Consider the following 22100-nt stretch of genomic DNA (forward strand, 5'->3'; position numbering starts at 1 on the left):
AAAAAGAATTGGCAGCAGAATGAAAATCAAGATTAAGTGTTTATCTTCAGAATGCATATGGTTTAGGTAGCTTCAATGTGACCTTCTACTCAGATCTGACCTATGAAGAACACAGCTAAATTATGTATAATGGTTTTGTGATGAAATGCAATGCCAATTATAGGAGTGAGATGAGGCCATAAACATACTGCACATAAAAATCAGAGAAGGAACTTAAATCCCAGTCCCAGAACCAAAAGATTAGTGCTCTAACCACTGACTGTAGTCAAAGCTTCCTTCTGGAAATGAAGGTTACATTTCTTCTTGTATTCCTGCTGTGTGGTCAGGAGAGTAATTTAAATGCTTTCAATAATATGGAGGTTAGAGTTTTCATCCTTTTTCTTTAGGAAGTCTTCTACTTTTAGTGCAATATTTTTCAATCAAAATTCAGGCAATTTACTTGTAAGGCTAAAAATGGATAATGACTTTTCGGTCAATTGCTTTTGACTGTCAATATGAAGCCTGCATTACCATTCCACAATATCATTAAACAATCAATAGCAATTAGTGTCTAGTCAAGCCTGGTGTTTTAATCATTTAAATCAAAATGCCCATAATTGTTATTGTATGTAAATATTTGAAGATGTTTATAGTGGAGATGAATTTTACCCATCTTGCCAAGAGAACTGGATTTAGAGAGAGCAAAGGCAGCCTTTAAGCCTCATTTCTCCTCTTGCTGAAACTGGGACAAAAAGGTTTGGGACCTTTCCATATCTTGGGCCTATCAAGGGCCATATAAATGTGCTGGTGAGTGACCACTGTGTTCTGGGGCTGTCAGAGCTTTGCTTTGCCTAATTTCACAGAGGCTCAGGAAACCCAGAGACTGCATAGTGCATTCAAGCCATGGGTTGAATTTATTCTCTGTGTCACAGATCAGCACAGGCTTTTTGTGCACAGGAGAGCTTCTGGCTCACAGAAACCATTGTGGATTATTTTGGGCTAAAACATCTCCAGGGTACCACACAAGGAATTGGAACTCAGGGCACTGGATCTGGGGTACTCGGTATTTCAGCTTACACAGGGGTATTTTCTGCAATCATTCTGCAGAATGTGTGATAGGATTTCACATTTAGGGACATTTTGCTGATAGTGCTTTGTGCTTGTAGCAGTGATCCTTAAGCAAATGACAGAGCAGCTCTCCTCACTGCTGGCTTTACCCAGAGTTGTCTCAGCTGAGCACAGGGAGTAACATCCAGGGCTGCTCTAAAACTCGCTGAAATCAGGCAGAGAGTGAATTTGTGCTATTGAACTGACCAAGAATCTTTCCAAGTAACAGCATGTGAATTGCTTTTTAATGGGGTGGACTAAAGCCTCACAAACCACAGTTGCAGGAGTTAGCTATGTGTCCCCTGATGTGCCACATCCATGTTTGTAAATCCACATGTACCTGAACACTTCCAGGAATGGTGACTCTACCACTTCCCTGAGCAGACTGTTCTAATGCTTTGTAACCTTGCAGCAAAGAGCTTTTTTCTAATATTCAATTTAAACCTCCCCTGCACAACTTGAGGCTCTTCTCTCTCATCTTATTGCTTGTTCCCTGGGAGAAGAGACTGATTCCCACCTGGCTACAGCATCCTTCCAGGTAGTTGCAGTGATAAAGTCCACCCTGACCCTCCTCCAGGCTAAACAACTCCAGCTCCCTCAGCTGCTTCTCATCAGACTTGTGCTCCAGACCCTTCCCCAGCTCCATTGCCCTTCTCTGGACTCACTCCAGTACCTCTTTGTTGTCATGAGTGGCCCAAAAATATGGGTAACAAGTTCATCCAGCCTGACCCATGGCCCATTCTCCTACACAGAGCAGCTGCCAGTGATGTAGGAACGATTTTCCACATCTAGACACCATTCAAGCTCACAAGTCCTGTTTTGGGATCTGTATAGGAAACAACAGCAGGAGAAGGTGTTTGGAGTTGCATCATTAATAGTTTCAGATGATTAAAAAGTCATTAAAAGGGTGTTAACTGGATAAAGAGAAAGATGGAAGAAAGATGCAAGAGTCATAATGTTCATGATTTGGGTGTAACAGGACACATTAACAACTACAGCACTCGATTAACAGGGTGAGCTCTATTCAAAGGCTTTTAGAAAACACAGAACAGTCTATGAATTCTGCTGCAAACTAACATGACCACTGCAATCATTAAAAGGCCAAAGAGATAGGTAAGAAAATCAGGAAACACAACAGAAAACAACACAGCAAAAGCATGGCTCATCCTAGCCTGTTGCTGGAGCTGCCATGCAACCAGAGCTGTTCCAAGGTGAACCAGGCTGCTACCACAGGCAGTAACTTCATTACCCAGTTAATAAAAGGAATAGATATTAATAAACTGCTGCAGGAACGTTAAAAACAACCCCACATCATGCACATCAGTTCAGAATATGGAAATACAGAATCTGCTTTCTTTGGATTCAGGTCCCACAAGCCTAAATATTTTAAACCTGCTTCTTGGCATTCTAAGCCACCACTAGCAGTTTATTGTCCTGGTTACTAATCCAGGCTCCAGCCTGGGAAAGGCTTGCATGTATGCTTAACAATAGGCTCAGGTAGCCCCAATTAAGTCCATGTGTTCAGGGGGCAAAGTCCTTGCAGGATCAGGGCCTTAGACCTTCTGGACTTTCTGTCTGTGTCACAGCTCTACCTCAAACAAAGAACAGGAGGTTCTTTGTTCTTACCTGGTAAATGGTAAGGCAAAGCCCAGAAAACAATTTGCACATGTGTCCATAACACAAAAGCATTCAGCTCATAGTGGAGTGGTGGCAGAAGGGTATTTTGTGTTTGGCATTTCACTTCAGTGGAGTCTCCATGGCTCAGATGTCCCTAATGTCACATGGGTACTTTCTAGGAGGACTCTCTGTTGCAATCTGAGTGTCCCACTGTTCAGACACAGCATTGTTGGGGGTAATTTAGTCCTGGCTGCCTGCAAAACCCAGTTTTGTTCTTCTGGGACATCTGAAAAAATTATTCCCTGTATGGTATGAGTAACCAGTGACTACTTGGAAGCATAAAATTACTGACCAGAAGGGAATCTCTGCACGATTGTGATTCCCAGTTCTCCCATTACACACAATTCCTCCTGGCTTTGGTAGCTTATGAACAATCAAGTTTTAAATGTTACTTTCTTCAGATTATTTTCTTGTGTAAACCATCAAACTGCAGCCTGAAATAGGTTCAGTAGAACCGATGCAAAATATCAAAGCCAGCCTCCTACACCCTCAAAGTGTTAAGAGCAGAGCCTGCCTTTGGAATCTGAGTCCAATTTCCAAAATACCACACCAAAGGAAGATGCAGCACCAGGATACAATGCCCTCAAACAGAGAGGTTCAGAAAAAAAGGCAGAAAAAGACATTTTACATTTCAATAACAACAGGTTTTGTGTTCAGAACACCTCTCAGAAACTTCACATAAATGCAGTTAGGACCTTTATTCATTGAATACCATGATTATATTATGTTTAGTGACTAAACTAGCAGTAGCATTCATGAGACTCCTGGACCAAAGATAAAAGAAGACCTGGTTAAAATGCTCCACCTCCCAGTGCTGCTAACACTTTTGCCACTTTATTTTTGCTCCCTCCCTTCCCCATTCCTGTCCTTCTATTTCTATGCAGCATGTGCAATATCTCTTTAGCATTTTGGAATCTGGGGGTATCATAAATGAGCCTGAAAGTCTGTTAAATAGCTCCCAGAATTAGTTTCCTAATAGATGTTTCAGCTAAATTTTTTCTTCTGGTTCCAGTCAGCATCCAGGTTTTTTAAAAGACAAGCCAGCAATACTGGACAATCAGTTCTCAAAGCTAAAGGCTCTCCAATAACTTAGCAACAGAGGAAGAATTTTAATAGAACCCACAGGAATTTAAAGACTACAGTTTTTTGCTTATATCTTTTTTTTTTTTTTGTGTGTGTGTGTAAGAACAGACAGGTTTTCCCTTGTGGTAAACTCAAGCAACAGGCAATTTCCATTCATCTCTTGAGTTCATCTATTCTAAAGGCCCAGAAGCACATACACTGTTTGATTTTTCAGTGAAGTCACTGCACAGTTTCAAGGCTGTCCATAGGGTTCCAGCAGTACTATCACACTAAATTTTGGGACACCCTACCTTAAACCCAGCAGTGCAGCAGGACTGACATGTGCAGCCACAACCAATTTCCCGGGTCACTCCACTGAAGGGCTTTATCATTCTTACAAGTAAACTGCTGCCGTGCAGTGATGTCAGGACCCCTAAAGGAGCTGCTTCCACAGAAAACAGGGGAGAGGAGGAGACACCAAGATCCCTTAAATCAGAGGGGGAAAAGAAAGATGCAGTGAAAGATTTTCAACTATTTTCTAATATAAAACAGTTCTGCAAAATGAGAAAAGTGGCTGTGGGAAGCAGTTAGAAATCTGCTCTTTATCCCATCTCAGCACTGTTAAATGGTGAGAAACTTGGCAGAGGGCCCACACTTTTACTTATCTTCTAAGTCTAAAATCATGCTGCTTTATTCTCCTTTCTTATTTCTGCGCTAGGCGTTGTGCATAGAAGGGAAAACACTGCTTTAGGTTTGAATTCAGCAGCAGAGACTGCGGCATTTGGGTATTTTATTCCATCAAAATGAGCTTTTCTTGCAAGGTGAAGTGTACAATGTAACATTACTTAATTGCCCACACTGCTTGGTGGATGCTGACATGTATTGTAGAAATGTTAACTGTTTTACATTTCAATGCATTCCCTCTCCCAGCCCTGCTACTCCGCTGCTTTGCTGGGATGAATCTGGCCAGCTGCCAGGTAGGAAGCTTATTTTTCACTGGTGATCATAACTCTGGCTGGTTGTAGCAAATAACGTAGCTGGCGGTGTTAGGAGGTTTATACAGGAAGCCCTGCTGTGCTGCCTTAATTGGGATCACTCTGCTAGCGATGGAGTAAAAAGGCATTAAGTTAAGATAAATGAACTGCTTATTGGAAACTACGGACGTCTCCCCGCATCAAGTTCAGAGATAGGGAGAGGGAATGCCGCTCCTCTCCCGTTCTGCCGAGCCCCTCCTTCCATTATCGCAGCTCCCCGGCCTCGCATTCCTCTCTTCCAGCCTAGCAATGCTGCTTTACAGCCCCGGCCGAGATTACAGGCATTTGCCTGCCCTAAAGACCGGATGGCATCCTGGGGCTGACTCAATTTTCCCTTGTTCTCCTTGCCCTGCAGCCCTGGCGGAGTCAAACTGCGGGGACTTTTCTCTGGGCTGGAGTCTCGTACACATCTGGCCTCTGGTTCCTTTGTAGCCCTGCTCTCCGGAGGGGCTCCCCACTGCCTCGCATGGCACACCAAACACAAGGCACAGGCCCACGGGAAGAAGGCAATAAACATTTACATTGTGTGGCTTTGGGGTGCAATGAGACACAGGGTCAAGCTCGAGGTTCCTGCAGCCAAGACCAAATCTTGTCCCTCTGTTGTGGGGATGCTGACTTCAGAGACATGCAACACACATCCCACAAATCCTTCTTGTTGTCATCCCATTGTCTTCTTAGGTCCAGGCAAATTGAATCCAGGGATCTGTGCAATTTTCAGGGTGAACTTAAGAAACACACATTTACACAATCCTAGAGACCAAAATTTCACATCAGTGCATTGGTCCAGCAACCAATGCCCACATGAGATGCTGAGAGCTCTGAGAAGAGCTGAGCTGCTGCACTGTGTAAAGAGGCAGGCTCTACCTGCAGTAATGCAATGACTCAATGTTTTCAAATGGTCAGAATTAGGTTTTAAAAAAAATATAAATTGAAGAATCATCTAGTTGCTGACTTACCCCAGGGTTTAAGCAATAGCCAACAGGTCCCTCTCACCCTTCTGCCAAGCTGATCTAAACCTGCTCTTGACAGAATCCTTGCCAACACAGGAGGTGGCATCAGAAACCTTGACTCCTCACCCATGCATTGTCTCCCCCTGGAGTGGGACACAAGGAGATTAGGAAATCCTGCTGACATTATTCTTGCAGCAGTACACTACTTTGTCCTCAGATATGTACCATTAGGACAAAAGGATAGAAGACCTGATTTAGATGATTTGGGCCTAACCACAGATTCCTTAGGCTTCTGTAAACGAAACATTTAGGACAGAGCTTTCTGTTTTTGGTGGTGAACCAAGTTCAAGCAATGCAAGGACTCTGTGGGCACTTCTTGCTGGAGCTGAATTCCCTTACCCTCTTCACTTGGCTAGAATAGATGCCCTGAACTGTTTCAAACTCAAGCTTTCTCTGAGCTTGCAACTAAAACTGTCTTTTAGGTGCATAAACTAGGCCAGCTAAATCACATCTCAAGCAAGACAGGTGTAAATCCTCCACCCTGTTTCTCACGGGATTTTACTCCCCTCTGTAGGAACATCAGCTCCTAAGAAAGGTGCAGCAGCAGAAGGCTTCCCTACAAGTGACCACGCTTCTTTCTTCATGGGATGATCAAACACCCTTTGCAGAGCTAGACCTAGGCAGAAGACTCTCTTCCTCAGAGACTCCTGAATCTTCACCCAGTTGAATACAGGATAGATCCCAGTGAATTTCCCAGGACCAAGATTTGGGAAGCAGCTAAAGGATCAGCCAATGTTTTTGGAGGACAAACTGTGTGCAGCAGTGTACAAATCACCCACTGCTGTACCAATAGCTGGCTCTGCTAGTCATACTTCAATAGGAAATGAACTCATTCTTCATGCAAGACAAAGGTCTGACATTATCCTTCAGTTTTAAAAATACTCAGAGGGCAGGCAAGGGAGTGGTTTAAATCATGGTGAGTATTTTTCACCTTTTAAGTGTAATATTTTGGTGTGTGCTCTATGTTCAAGGAGCATAACTGAAACCTGGGTGATCCAGCCCCCATCCAGCTTCCTCTGCTTCATTTCCTGGAGACCAGGGTAGAGATCACTCCATTCAAAGCCCCCACAACCATAAACTGGTGTTTTACTCACACTATTGTACTTTGAGACCTGATGGCAATTCAGTAATAGCTTGTTTACAACCAGACCCACCAGCAATCTGACTGATTTGATGAGTTCTGCTCCTCCTGACATCCTCATATAACACCTACAGCTCACTGCTGCTCCACCTTCCAGAGCTCATCATCCACCTTCTCCTTGCTCACAGGATTTGAATGTAACATCAAGTTTGACCCCACCAGAGCCAAGAAGTCTGCCAGGTTTTGTCATGTTGATCCACAAACATTGTGTAGCGCTGCCCATGGGCTCATCCCACTTCAAGCTGTGTCTGAAGACTCTTAAAGGAGGAATTCCCTGCATTTGGCTGTGCTGAGCCAAGAATTTATGCTGGTGAAATGAAGTCTTGAAAAAACAGGGTCTTAAGAAGAGACAAAAAGACAAGCTGCTTACACTTTAGAGCTTTTTTAAGTAGATGGGGATGCCTGTTCATTGTCTCCACTGCATTTAGAGGAGCAGGATTTTGTTGATATTCTTTGGTGAATAGAATAAATCATATCAATTTGGCACCTGGCCCACCTCACTGCATCCTCATCCTGAAAAAAAACCAACCTTACAAAGCCCAAATACTGACCTGCCATGAGCACAGCAATTGTATTTCCTTCTTTTAGCTGGTTTTTGCATTGGACATGATGGCAGAGGATGAGACTGTGAATGAAGACTTTTTTTTCCTCCTCTTTTTTCACTGAAGAAGTCAGCTCAAATATCCACAGTGGGTTTGGGTGGGCTGTCTGTCCTCTAGCACTCACAGCAGGGACCAGACACCCTCCAGTGCCACTGCCCTGGGATTCCCACTGCTGTTGGGAATCATGGTGCCATGGCAGGAAAAAGCTGAACTCCATCCTCCAGCCCAGGAGAGAGACCTGGGGCCCCTGGGAGATGCTCCCAGTCACATCCACCTTCTGCAAGGGGTGATGAAGAGCTGGAAAGAGTCGTGGTGGTGCTGCTGTGAGCAGCAGAGCAGGGAAGAGGCAGGCAGGGAAGAAGACCTGCATGTCACCACCACCTCCTTCCACTCAGATGACACGGTGACAAACTGCACGGTGACATTCCTGTGCACTGTCTTGACAACCCATCAGCAAGCTGCAAACAGCAAAGTGTGGCATGGTAAGGGGCCTGGCATAAGGGCTTAGGCAAAAGTGCAGGTAGGCTGGAGGAAAGCCAGCAGTTCACATGCAAACATGTCAAGGGTGTTACGTCCACAAGGCTCAGATATCTCCATTCTGGTTGAATAAGAGATACCAATAAATTTTGCTTTTCAAGGACAGTAATGTCTTAGCAATATTGGTCCAGAATAGATCAGCACCCTCAGTGCAATGTCTGTGAGTGAACTTTGACCCATTCACACAATCCCTCAGCCCTCCTCTATTTGCTGCTCACCTCCCTCAGCCCTGTGCAGGGCACAGTACCCTCCTGTGTGTGATCCCATAGATCCCACTATGGTCCACATCCCTCACACACCCCCAAAATCCCACCCACCCATACACCCAACAGTGTAACATCACAGCCCTCCCCCTCCCTGAGCCACATACTGCTCCACAAACCTCATCCACCAGGCCTGAACTGGGATTCACCCAGAGAGGGATACTCAGCTGTTCCCCATGGGTACCTCCAAGCTGCCTCTGCTTGGTCTGATCCTACCACAGCTCCTAATCCCTGCACTCAGCTGGGACCAAGCTGACTGCCCCAGTCATCCCACCCATGACATTTCTTGGAGGCATCATTTTGTAGATTCATGCCACTAGTTTAGGAACCTACTCCCATCAGCAGGGAGATATAATGGTGCTTCAGGGAGGAGATCCTTTGAATTTATGAGAATTTAGGGATACTGAAATTTCCCCAACAGAGAGAAGTAACAGATAGTGAGGAAGGCTTTGGAAAGAGATTTGTTGCACTGAATCCCATGTACTTCAGACATGGGAATGGAGTACTTGTGGCATTTCTGCAAGCCACAATTCCATTTCATACAGCTCATGAACACAATGTTTCTTGGCATTAATAGGGACTGACATTCCTTTCTGATCCATCAAACAAGTCTGAAGGACTGATTCAGCCCTTGGAAAAGTCTTCCAATTCCTGCTTCAAAATGCTGAATAAAAAGAACCTGCCCTGCCCAAAACACTTCACCCCATGTTGCCAGTAAATCCTTCCAGAGCAGACATCAGCTCCAGCCTGCATCTCTCTGTGATTTTCTCCTCTCTACACAGTACTGCTCCAGAGATGCTTCTGTGGAGCTGCTTTCCTAGTGGCTCTCCATCGAGATTTGATCTGGTTGTTTATCGAGTTTTGTACCGTGTTTGTTATTTAAGGAATTCACAAGACAGAGGTGAACACTTCCAGCCTAGCTGTGCTTTGAGTTACCTGGACAATCATTTGACATGTCCCAAGCTCCATGGGGCTATTTGCCAATTTAAAGGGTTCCAGCAGACTCCTGTTAACCTCCCTGTATATTAAAGTAAAGTAATTTTTATCCTTAGTTTCTAAATTTCCACAGAAGTTCTTCAGTCATGCCCAGAGCTTGGCAACCTGCTGGCTGTGAGCAGTGTCAGAAAGTTAGCTTCTTTTCCTGTTTGTGACTTTGCCACTGATAGATGCTGATCTTTCCCAAATCTGCACCTACTCACACTTAATTAGCTCAGCTGGTTTATACAAACCTATGCTGGCATCAGGATTGCTCACACACTGATCATCACAGCTATGAATAAAAGGATCCTGCCTCATCTGCTCTTCATGCTGCTGGGACCATGCACCTCATCCCATCCTTTAACTGCATAAAACGAGAGTCACAGAATTATAGAATGGTTTAAGTTGGAAGAGACCTTAAAGATCACTCAGTCTCAACTTCCCTGCCATGGTCAGGGACACCTTCCAGTAGACCAAGTTGCTCAGAGCGATCCAAATCCAAACCCAGCACTGCTGTAATGGCTCCCAAGCCTTCTATATGGCTACTTTTTGAGAGCCCCCTCACATCCTCCTTGAATTTCACCTTAAAATTATATGGTGAAGACATTCCATGGATTGCCACCCAAACTAGTCTATTTTTGCTGCTGTTGCTTTTCCTTTGGAGTCCCCAGGGATGTGGGATTTCACACAGACCACACCCAGGTATCCCTCAGTCCTATAAAGGGAATTTCTTGCCCTTTATATGACTTCATATGACTTTATATGACTACTGTGATCCATTAAGGATGGGGAGACACCTAAATTTCACCCATACAGGGGCTCATGTCTGTTCAAATGATGAAGGAAAAAGATCAGAAAGGGAGCACAGGCACTGTTCAGGTCCATCTGGGGCCAACCTCAAAAGCTGGACTTCAGTGGTCTATTCAGTTTCCTTCTATGTTTTGCAAGTGAGCCAATTTTCCTAGATATTTCTATAGCCTCATTTCTCAATCCATCCTAAGCCATGTCCATGGCAGCAGTGAAGACAGGCTGAAGAAATATCCAACACAGCTGTCACCAAGGTGGCAGTTTCCTCCACGCAGTGACGAGAGGCAGAAGCAGACCTGCCGGACACAGGAGTGCTCACAGGTACATGGGGAGGGTTGGCTGCATTTTGGTCACCCTTAGGTGGTTCTCCAGCATTTTTGGGATCTCACATGGTAGAATTCCAGAGTCACCCACACAGTCCACAGCTTTCCCAAAGAATAAGAACTTATGGGAGAAGGGAAAGAGAATGAGCTGGCCAAGCTTGCCCATGGGCCACATCACCAGCAACAGTGAGCTCTGGAAAAAACAGAAGTCCTAGAGCATCAGTGTTTTTGTATGAGTGATGGGATGGCAGCCTCATGGATACTTCCAGCCCTGCCTTCTTGCACATCCAGCTGCAATCAGTATGTCACAAGAATCCTTAGACAGTCGAAAAAATTACAAAAACACGGGGTGTGTTTTTTCTCCTTTCTGCAAACCACCTGCTCCCAGTCAATGTAGAGCACAACCCTTTGTGTAGAAAATCCAATAAACAAAACTGTAAAGCATCTGTCCTGCAACTGGATCCCAGCCCATGGCAAAGAGTGAATCTGAGCCATGGCAAACAGCTGGGAATAGCATTTAATTCTTGCACTGTGCCTCACAGCCTGTACACAGCTTCCAATCCAAATCAGAAAAAGATAGGGGGAAAGAGAAAGGTAAAGGAATTCTGCATCATGAGAGGCTCAGGAAGTAAAAGGGGGGAAATGGAGTTTGCCATAGTTTTATAATGATCACATACTAGGGGTGAGCAGCCCAACTCTTCTCTTATTAAATTAAAATGCAAAATTTCTGAGGGGTTTTATGTGATTAGGAGGAAAGAAACCATAGGTCAGCCTCACCTACATGATAAAGCATCATCCTCAGCAGACAGAAAGCCTTGACTTAGTCTTTCAATCAGAAGAGTTCTGAGTCCTGGTAGGCCAGGAGCTAAGCTTACAGCATTCAGGGCTAGATTTAGGGAGTTGCCATGTCAACACACCTCCACCGTTAGCAGGAACACCTCAGAGACTGGGATGTGAACTAGAAGCCCTATTTTTAAGTCTCCATATTCAAATAGAGCACAACACAAATCTCAGAGTAAATTTCTCCTGTAACTGGAGAAATGCTGTCCGCTTCACCCAAGGTGAAATTTGTTCCACAGCCGCAGGACCGCTTTGAGCCAATAAAGTAAAAAAAATGTCCTTTCTGCTGAGCAGTGGCTGGAACATCCTTCTTCCTTAGAAGAATATCAGCCCACAGAAAAGTAAATTCACTCAGATATAACATTTCCAAGGGGGTGATTCTTCTCTCTCACTCTCAAAATGGGGGAAAGCTCTTTGCCAGTATGTAATTTCTTTCCTAATCACATTGCAGTGTCACATACCAGTGAGCTAAGGGCTCCCACAGCAGCGTTATTCTCCAGCATATGTGACTTTGTATAACATGTGCTTCACTCGGCAGTCATCAGCAACAGAGAGCAGGAGCATACTTCTTCCTCTATGACATTATTAGGCATTGAGAGCACTACATAGCAGTGCATTTCAGCTTCTTTATTTTCTCCCAGTAAAAGCAGCTTGGCCACCTGGTGTGCTGCACACACGGTTAAATTCCAAATGTAATGTATTTTGCAGCGAAAGAGATTAGAAAACTGCTGTAATGAATCTCATTACCAGTGTCTTTATATCCTCATCTAGTTGGAAGCAGAGATCATCCGGACCTAGGTACTGTACATATTTAAAATAATATCATCTACCCCTCAACCCTGTCATTACAAGACAAATTGTTTCCTTTGGCCTGATGTTCCAGCCATGTTTTTCTCAGTCTTAAAATATGTTAGCAGCCAGATTTTCTAGACAACTGAAGGCCATATTTCTAAGTGCTCAGCACCCACAACTGGACTAGATTGTTTTACAAGTGTTTGATTCCCATTTAGACACCCAAAATAAGAGCCAGATTTTCAGATATGCTCAAAAGCCTCCAAGATCTTCCAAAAATCTGGACCTAGAGTTACTCCAGTAACTTGCCAAATTAGTGGAAATTAAAGCAGACAGCAGCTCATCATGTTACTCTCTGCAGTGATAAACAAGCAAATTTACTGTTGTATCCATTTCAAAGCCCCATCCCCCCTTTTAAAGGCAGTTATTTGCTGGTCTTTTTCAAATGCAGGACAACATTTACAACTGTGATTTCTGTGTTAAAAAAAGTCCAGATTTTCATATCACTCTTCATATGTTCTCAGAAGAAGAGAAAGATATAATTTAAGCTATATTTCATCAACATTTCCAAGGCAGTTCATGTACATACAGAGGGATATGGCCAGGAAACTTCAACCCAGAAAATGAATATTGGGAACATAACTTCAGCTGGTGGGTTAGAGGGCAGAATCCTTTGGGTCTTTAGAAGGTGAGTGCACACATCCTCCCCTGGATCACACCTCAGTTATGGCAGACAGGCATCTCTCCTCCTGACTTTCAACTATATGACTGCTCAAATATATGTAATTATATCACTTTTTCAAGCTGCAAGTGCTTCATAAGACTGCAACTGAAATGCAAAGACCACCCCTCCCTTTCCATCCCATCCCCATGCTCTTCCCTGACCTTGCACTTCAAGAATAGATGTGGGCCAAAACAGATTATCCTCTCTCAGAAATGTTTCCAGAATTCCAAGAATTTTCATATGAGCCGGACAGAAAGCCTCCAGACTGAAAATTATGGAGAGATTCAATCACCAAGGAGCAGTTGTGCAGAATTCTTCAGCTAGGTCCAGCCAGAGTGGGGATTGCTCTGAGCTAAGCCTCAGATTCTGCCAGAGCTGCTCCTCTTCTGCACAAGTAACTTAATGTTTATTAGTCAAGCAAATAAGATTTACTAGCTATCATCTGGGTGGTTGTAATAAACAGAACATTTCAGTTTCAGTGAGACACATTCCCTTCTACTCCTGCCTTGGATGAACCTTCACATTTGCTGATTTATAAGCATTGAGATTTTAGATCCGCCAACTTCTGACTCGTGCTTCTATTTATCTATTTATTTACATAAACTTGTCTGATATGACTGTTCTTGCATGTGCTGTACCACATCTCAATGCAGATTAACTCCTTCATCTATTCCAAACACTTCAGTGCAAATACACAAATTACAGAAGAGCATCTGAACTTATCCACAGTGGATCTTCTGACTAGATGGGAACACATAGCAAATATCCTTTGTAAGCAAGTTTTGCCCGTTCTAGAGGTAAGTAATATATTTCAGTGTGAAAATATAGCAGATTGGGATGATAAAACTTGTCCTATAATCAAAACTCTGAAAAAAAGACCTGGTTTTAGTTCCTTGATCTGATGATACAGATTTTCTGTATGACCTTGGGCAAATTATTTAATGTTAGCTCCCCTGATGAAGATAAAGTCACCTCTTTTCTCCCACTCTGTCTGACAGTATGGTGTGGTCTCTTCTTATTTGTTACAACGCCAAAAAATTAAATTTAGGACTTCAGCTCCACAGTATTTAACAGCAAAAATTATTTTAAGTAGAGCAGAGAAAAGGAGCCAGCCAAATGTGCATGCACCATTAAGAAATTCTCAGTCATTTCAGGTGACAGATTCAGTGCCAAACAGTAACAATACTCACATACATATTCTAAAGGAGCTTTCACGTTTCCTCAACAGCCTGTTCTACCAAGGCTGGCTCTGGAGCACCACCCTGCAAACCCTGAGGGCAAAGATATGCTTTGCAGATTGTTTAGAGACTAGGAAAGAGGGAGGAGATCTGCTGGAAGATGCAAGGAGAAAGCCAGGCGAGTGAAAATGCCATAATTTACAGATAAATACAGAGCACATTTTATTTTTGAATCCATGAGGTTTGGTAGTCAACACAGGTTCTATCCTTTATCTCTTGCTCCAGTCTATCAGCATTGTAAGTCAGCATATCTGGGTGTGAAGCACTCCCCATCTGAATGGGCCATTCATCTTCTGACACGGCAGAGCATGTGAAATGTCCAGAGATTACACACTGCCAGAGTGAGAGATTCCTTGATGCAATTAAAGCCTGGAGAACACATAAATCCCAGATTTAAAAGACTCCATCCAAAGAGCCGCCACACAAGGCCCCTCCACCAATAGGGTGGGCTCAGCACCCCTGAAAACCAGCCCCAAATCCGATGGAGAAGATGGTGTTTGAACCATGGAGATGGAGGTTTCCAGGGTGCAGCCTTTCCTAACGGGCTGTGGTTGAGGAGACAGTGATGGGCTGTTCTGACAGGTGAGGCAGACCTGGTGAAACAGCCCAGGGAAGCAGAGTGAGGAGCAGAGATGAGATGAAACAGCAGTATCTGAATAAAACTGATGTCAGGGAGGCGGTCATGCTGATATAATATCAGCAATGAGAGGGAGAATGTAAGAAAAAGTACATGGTAAATTAAGCACCAAGGCTGTTAAAGGTCCAGTTATTTTCCAGCCAGTTGCCTTCTGATTGTTCGTTAAAGTACAATATCTAGCCCTGAAAACAGCCAGTGAAAGTTCACTCATTTTTCCTGTTGGCAAGTGGTCACAGGATCTGGAGACAACCTGCCTCCCCGGATCTTGACTCACTGCAGTGGTGCCTTGGCCATTAATATTCATATAAAAGCTAATGGTGCAGAATTGGGTGTTTGCATTTGTCCTTCCTGGTGTTTCCTACACTTTCGTGTGGGCAGTACTCCCATTTTTCATGGGACACACACATAACTTGGTACTGTGCTCAAGCCCTCCCAGAGACAAGATGACAACTCCTATTTTCCATTAAAAACCAAACCAAATAAAATCATACATTCCTCAGAGCTGAGGACTGAAGCATGACCTCTACATCAAAAACACTAGAGGACAAGGGAGAAGAATTGATTTCTGTTTGGTAGAAATCTTATGATTTTTAAGCCAGACTCCTGATCGTGGCAGTGCCGAGCGTGATGTTTTTAGCAATTTCTGAGTCATCAATCCTGGCTCTCCCGGCAGGAGAGGAAAGGAGATGCACAAGCAGCAGTGTCCTAAAACATCATGTTTTCAGAAAAATGCAAGAAAAAAGAGGGTCTGTGGTGGCTTAGGGGAATGGTCATAAAAGCAGCCATCTCTTTGTCAGTGCTTAACCCCCTCAGTGCCCATGGAGGCAGCCTTGGCTGCAGCCCCAGGATTAGCAGGGCACTGACTGCCAGAGCTCCCCCTGCCCTGGGCCTGCAGGCAGGGGGATGCCCACTACAGCAGAGCACTGCTGAGTCCCTCCTGCTGCCCACATCTGGCTCCGGGGACCGCCACCCAAAACCCTGCCAGGCTGAGTGCCACCGGGGCCTTACAGGGACGGATAAAATCTCTGATTCCGCTCCCAACCCCACCATCCCTAAACTTGAGACCACAGCAAAGCTGACTTTCCCAAACACGCCAAACTCCTGCGACTCCCGCCTTGCTCTGTAGGAGCTGTCAGTGGCTATACCCGATGTGCAAAAGGTGCAGAGGTTCCACGGCCGCATGGCCAGAGAGGTGCAGAGGGTGCAGGATGCTCCCCATGCAGGAGGGGAGCATCATCATCTCCATCAGCACCCACAGCTGGGCTCCCCCCTGGAAGGGACCTGCGGTGGCCGCAGACATAAGCCTGGCCCTTTTCGTGCCACCACGGAAGGGCTGTGACATCGAGCCCTGCTCTCTGCCACGGGAATGAGGAGAAGGAAGCGGCGAGGAAGGAACGAGCGCTGGCCCCAAACACCCGCATCCCGCCGCGTGGGCACAGCCAGACGATCCCGCCGCCTCCCAGAACGTCTGCGCTTCCCTCTCCCCGCGGATATCGCTCCATCTCCGAGGACGGGGAGAAACAAACAGCTAGAGACGCAGGCAGGCTGAAGGTAGGCTGCCAGTGCCCCGCGCTAGCCTTGAAATGCGGGGCAGCGCCGTCCTCGTTCGTGCCTGGCAGCGAATCTCTGCCGCGTTTTGCCCCTGCTCGTCGCTCCGGGACTCTCGGGGCAGGGAGCTGCTCCCGGGTTGGCGTTGATTCATCTGCCGCGCAGCGCTGCGGGGCTGCGGTAGCTGGCAGGAAAGCTCCCACACTGATTTTGTCAAGAGCGCCGGGCAATAATGGAACGACACCTCGCCATGTTTGCAAACAAACACTGCCTCCTTTCCTGTTTAACACCATCTGCCACCCAACCCAATTTCCCTGCCCCCATCCCTTCCCAAAAATGACAGCCAGAGACAACTCCAAAAAGCAGCTGCTCAGCCAAACCGTGCTCTTTTGTGCTGAGATTTGAGAGGTGCTGGCAAGGAGGCTGCGGTCCCACGCACAGCACACACCTCTCTGCACGCTCATGGCTGAGCAGCCGACTGCCATGGGGGTTTATTTATTTCTTTGCTGCAGGCACAAACTAGTTCAGTGTGGGTTTGCTTTTGGGCTCTTCCATTGCATGGTCTTCCTGAGCTCTCTGCTCTGTGTTAGGAGCTGGTGTGGACTTGGGGATGGAAGGAAGAAGAAGCTACACTTCCCATGTCCATCAGCAGGTCGGCTCATCTTTTCCCTTCACGAGTCCTTGTATCCTTCTTTAGGAGCACTTGTAGGCTCCAAACCTGGGCTGATCGGGTTCAGGCACGTATCTGGCACCCACGCAATCGCAAACACTTCCCCAGGGCTGCTGCACAGACTGATGTGCCTCCAGGGAGCAGATAAAAGTCTTCCAGACTAGCCCAGCTTTTCTCATATGCTCTCCTTGAAACAAAGAAAAGGGAGTAAAAGGAAATAACTTCATATAGCTGAGGAACATGTTTACCCCAAAAGGATCAAGCTCCTCAGGGCTTCAACCAAGGTGGGGGGAAAAAATGATTCCTTGAGCAAAGAGACTGTTTGGTTGAAGAAAACCAAACACTGCTCACAGCACTGCAGGTGGGAACCTGCTGCCTTATTTATCACAGAGCTGCAGAAAAGAGGCAATGAGGGTGTCTTGCATTCCATAGTGCCCTGGTTAAGATATAAACACTTCTGTGACACCCATCCCCCCACTGCATTAAGCACCAAGATGATTAACTAGAGTTCCGATGCACTGCATTAAAAATCAGAGGCTCTTTCATGTCACTTATTTCCTACCTGTTCCCCATGGCACCCCTTGACATGGCAGAGACGTGGCAGTGGAGGCCACTGAGGTCACCATGAACATCCTTGTTCTGTGGGTGTATATGTCCTGCAGTACAAATTTTTAAATCACAAGAGATCAATCCTACATCCCTTGAGCATGCCAGGGATGCTGGAGAGGGGAAGAAGGAGAGGGTTTCTTGCAAGAAGATACCCTGGTGGACTTCTCATGTCCTCATCACCTTTGAAAATATTTTAGACAAAAAATAGTCAATGCATTTGCTATAATTCTTGGTCTCTGAGTGTAAAACAGTGTGCACTGTGCACAGAACATGTGTTGTGTCCAAGCTACCCATTCCAATCTTCCAAGGAGATTCCTTCTCTTTTTGGAGTGACTCCATCTCTGCAATAGCAGTAATTGGTGGAGGGAGGATGTCTACATTATCCTTCACCTTACAGACTATTTCCTTTGTGGGTGCACTGCCCAACCTGCCTTTTTTCCATGGAAGAATCCTTTTGGTAGGCTATGATATGCCAGAAAAATAAAGTACTTCCCATGTAGACAGTGATGAAGATGTTTTATTCACAGCACAACAACTTAGCTTTCCTTTATCAGCTAATTTAGTCTTTTCTGCCCTAGTCACTGACCTGAAGATGATGCCATCTGTCCACTCTTCAGTAGCCTTCATGTTATGTACCAAAATGTCACAGGATGTGGCACTGATGATCTTTAAGACGTTCCAAATGGAAAGCACTTGCCATGACCTCATGGCTTTTTAGATTTCTCATGATCCTCTCTGGCTTTTTCTCCTGGTACCAAGTCACCTCAGCCTTTTATGTGATGACTCTAAAGGAGTTTAAGTATTTGAGAGCATCTATCATAAAAGGTTTTCTAACTGTGTTTCATAAGCTGGTTGCCTCTGAGGTGGCCAGCCGATTTAAAGGCCACAAGTGAACAGCTGTCAGGTAAATCCTCTCCCTGCCCACCAGGTACTCCAAATACTACCCTTTGGGTCTTACAACACTTCTAGTTTTACAAGAGAACAGATACTTGGTTATGAAGTCGTGCTGCCCCCAGTTTCTGAAATAACTTCTCTTGGGCTTGAGGCCACCACTACTCTTGCTGTAAAATATAGGCTCCCTTTCAGTGATGTTTCATTTGCTCTTTGATGCTTTCTGAGACTTCTCATTGCCTATTTTGTTCTTCAGGTAATCAGATCCTCACTGTTCATCTATCCTTGTCTGCAGAGATAGCTGCTGTGCACCCACTCCACTAAACTTTCCAGCCCCTTGCCCTGCCCTGACAGCCCGTGTCTGAGGGACAGGATGCTCTTTTCCTCCAGAGACTTGATTCCATGTGGCTTTGTGTTCAGTTGCTGCAGAGGAAACACTTTTTTTCCCTGGTTCAAACACAGAAACTCACAGTACAATCCAGGCAGATAAGAGCAGCTGTGAATGGTGCCCTCCTTCACCACCCCTCCTCGATCCTTCCTCCAAAGGCATGGGGAGCTCACCCTACAGCAGCTATTTCAGCATGAGCCCATCCTCTCCATGAATCCCTGTTATTCTCCTTTCTAGAAGTCCTAACACTTTACATGCACCTGCATGTATTTTCACAGAGAAATACTCTATCTACAAGGTCTATTTGATATTTCCCCTTTAATTCTTTCAAACAATATCTATGTGACAGGTTTGGGGTTTGGCCTAGGTATTTAGGACAAATCCGTATTTTTTCTCTGCATTTGTGTTTTAGAGAAACAGACCATGAGTCTGTCACCAGAAGGAGTCCTTCAAAGCAAGCCCACATATCAGGGTGGCACTCAGCAGTGGGTTCACCTCTTTTGCCTTTTGGGATATAAATTCATTGATGGGTGTTGGATGTGCTTTTGTGGAAAGTGACAGCAGTTCAACTCTACATTTATGCCATAAAGTCCATCACTGCCTTCTAGAAAGCAGATATTTCTTGCATCTTCCTCCTTCTCAAAATAAAACCCTCCCCCTGCTCCCTTCCTTTACCTCTGGATGAAAAAATGGATTTCAGAGACTGTTTTTGAAAGCTTCCATTGCTTTTTTTGTCTGCACATCCCATCTTGAGGCATAAATGACTCTGGGCTAGCTCACATGCAAATTTTGCTATAAAATGAGCTGCTCTTTCATTGAGTTTTTCCATTTTATGGTTGGCCAGCTCAGTTGATTCGGGTATTTATAAATACCCATCTTTTCAGCCTTTCAGTTTCCTCCACTGCTGCTGCCGACAGTGCTGCTCTGGGCCAGGTGAAGTTCTCCACCAGCAATCAGCGATGGTTTATGGCACTCGTAATGATGAAATTCCATCTGTCTCACAGCAGATCCCTCAGGAGGCTGCTAATCAAACAACATTCAATTAGCCCCTCCAGCTCTGCCACATATTCAGCTACATCATCTCCTCATCCCATGAAACTCAAAGGAGACAACCAAATTGTTTGGCTGTGGTGCACAATGCTCTGTTACATCTTCTGCAGCTTTCCCAAGCATTTATCTCCTCTTTTCTGAGGATGTAACAAACTCCTCAAAGGTGAGTAGGTTTAATTGCTACAGAAATCAATTTTGCTTGGTGCCTGTTGCTTCTTATCTAAAATCTGTTCTGAAAGAAAATAGCAGCCCTACCATCCACTGTATTGCTTGCAGCCCTTGTTTTCTTCCTTAAGGACTTCCACTTGTCCAAGAAGTTTTCAGTTCCAGGCTTTTTTTTTTTTTTATTTTAACAAAGGTTTTCTCAGGCCACAGCAAACACTTTACTCCAACTGGGAACCTGTTGCTTTGCTTAACCTGTTGCTTTGTTTTGTTTAACTGCTTTATGAACTTCTGCTCACAAAACTGAGGGAAATAGGGCTGGATACCAAAAGCACCAAGCAGCTCTGCTTAAACCCTTTTATCTTCATTAACATAACCTTCAGTGTTGTCTCCAGAGATCTATCACAGTGATTTTAGTAAGGAGACTCGGAAATGTGTGGAGTAGAATTGAGTCCTTTAGCAGCATTGGGGCAGAGGGACATCGATTTTGGGGAACTGCAGCCATCTGCCTGAGTAATGGACAGACGACATGTGTTATTTAGGATGTCAATTGAATGTCTTCTAGGGTCATTTGGTTTGAATTAGCAAAAAAGACATTCGTCTGAATTGTGGTAATTGATGAGGACTGAAAAGCCACGATGAGATCTGGACTTAAAGGATATAACCTAGGCTCTTCCCCACAGCTGTGCTGGGTTTTAACAGGACTTTTTCAAGCTCTGTTAAGTGAACACAATGGAGCCAACACACTGGGGAGATATGTACTTCCCACATATCCAGAAAAACCCTACAAAAATTTGGCTAACAGCAAACTTTGAATGCAAACTTTTGAATGGAGTTTTTCCAGGCCTGGAGAAAAAGGTCAGAACATCCCCAGACACTTGGGGCTATCTTTTATTTCACACAAAGCTGTTCACCCATCACTGGTCTCAGGGAACGACCTTCCATAACCTACATGCTGGGTTTGGTTTGGAAGCAATGTCCCTTGAAAGGAGCTTTACAAGCATCTTTCCTGTCTTGCATGAAGTAGCTGCAATGGTGTGGCTCTGGCTGGCAGCAGGGGGTGGGCAAATTGGATTGCATGTCACAAAAAACACTTGATCTTCAGCAGGGGCTTATCTTGTGTTGCACATCATTATCAATAAGAGGAAATATCAGGAAATATTTAGGACTATGTGCCTTGTCTAGACAGTACAGAGCACAGACTGGTCTTAAAGGTTTGAAGGGTAGAGTTTGGTGTTGGAGTTCCTTTTTGGTACAGCCTCTGTTTTTAATGGCAGACAAGGATGGACAGATCTAATGAAGTGTGGAAGTGGGATCAGGCAGAGCAGGGTCCATCCCACTCCCATGATAAGGGTTTTTGTGCTCTTGATCAGTGATATATTTTCTCTGTGGCCCAGGCTGCCATGGAAAACACAGACATGATATTTCCCTCCTCTCATGCCTTCCTTTCATGTTCAGCTTAAAGCAATCAGGCAATGGTCTACTTCTTACCTTGTTTTTGCTGTGCTGCCATCATTGCAGAGCCTTGTCTCACTTCAGCTGTCTAGACATGACCACAGTGCAAATATTAAGCTGCACTGACAGCTGAAACCCTGCTTCCATCTTATTTCCTTAGATGTCAGCAAATAATGTCATGGCATCAAGGATGATACACCACGCCCTGACAAAACAGAAGTGACACAACACTCTGAAACCAAGACATGACAAAAATTTCAGGCATGCACATACCCACTCCTGAACTTCTTTGCAGCTGGCAGGGAGAGACAGGAGTAGATCCTGCAAAGAATGTACACTTTGCAGGAGTTTCACAGCTTCCAACAGACAAACCTGCAGCTTGGCCAGGTTTTGCCTTCATTGTCAAGGTGCTCTGAGGAAGAGAGCAGCACTAGACATCAGGTTGTTAGACAGAAGGAGATATGAAGCTTTATTTCTAAGTCATAATTTCCAGCTGAATCTTGTGTAGCTCACAAGGTAGGTAAGATCCATTGTCACTTGACTTCCATTGTGAATTAACAACAGTAGACTTTGCCA

The sequence above is a fragment of the Parus major genome, chromosome 2 (genome assembly GCF_001522545.3).
Source record: "Parus major isolate Abel chromosome 2, Parus_major1.1, whole genome shotgun sequence".
In the NCBI taxonomy this organism is placed as follows: Eukaryota; Metazoa; Chordata; class Aves; order Passeriformes; family Paridae; genus Parus; species Parus major.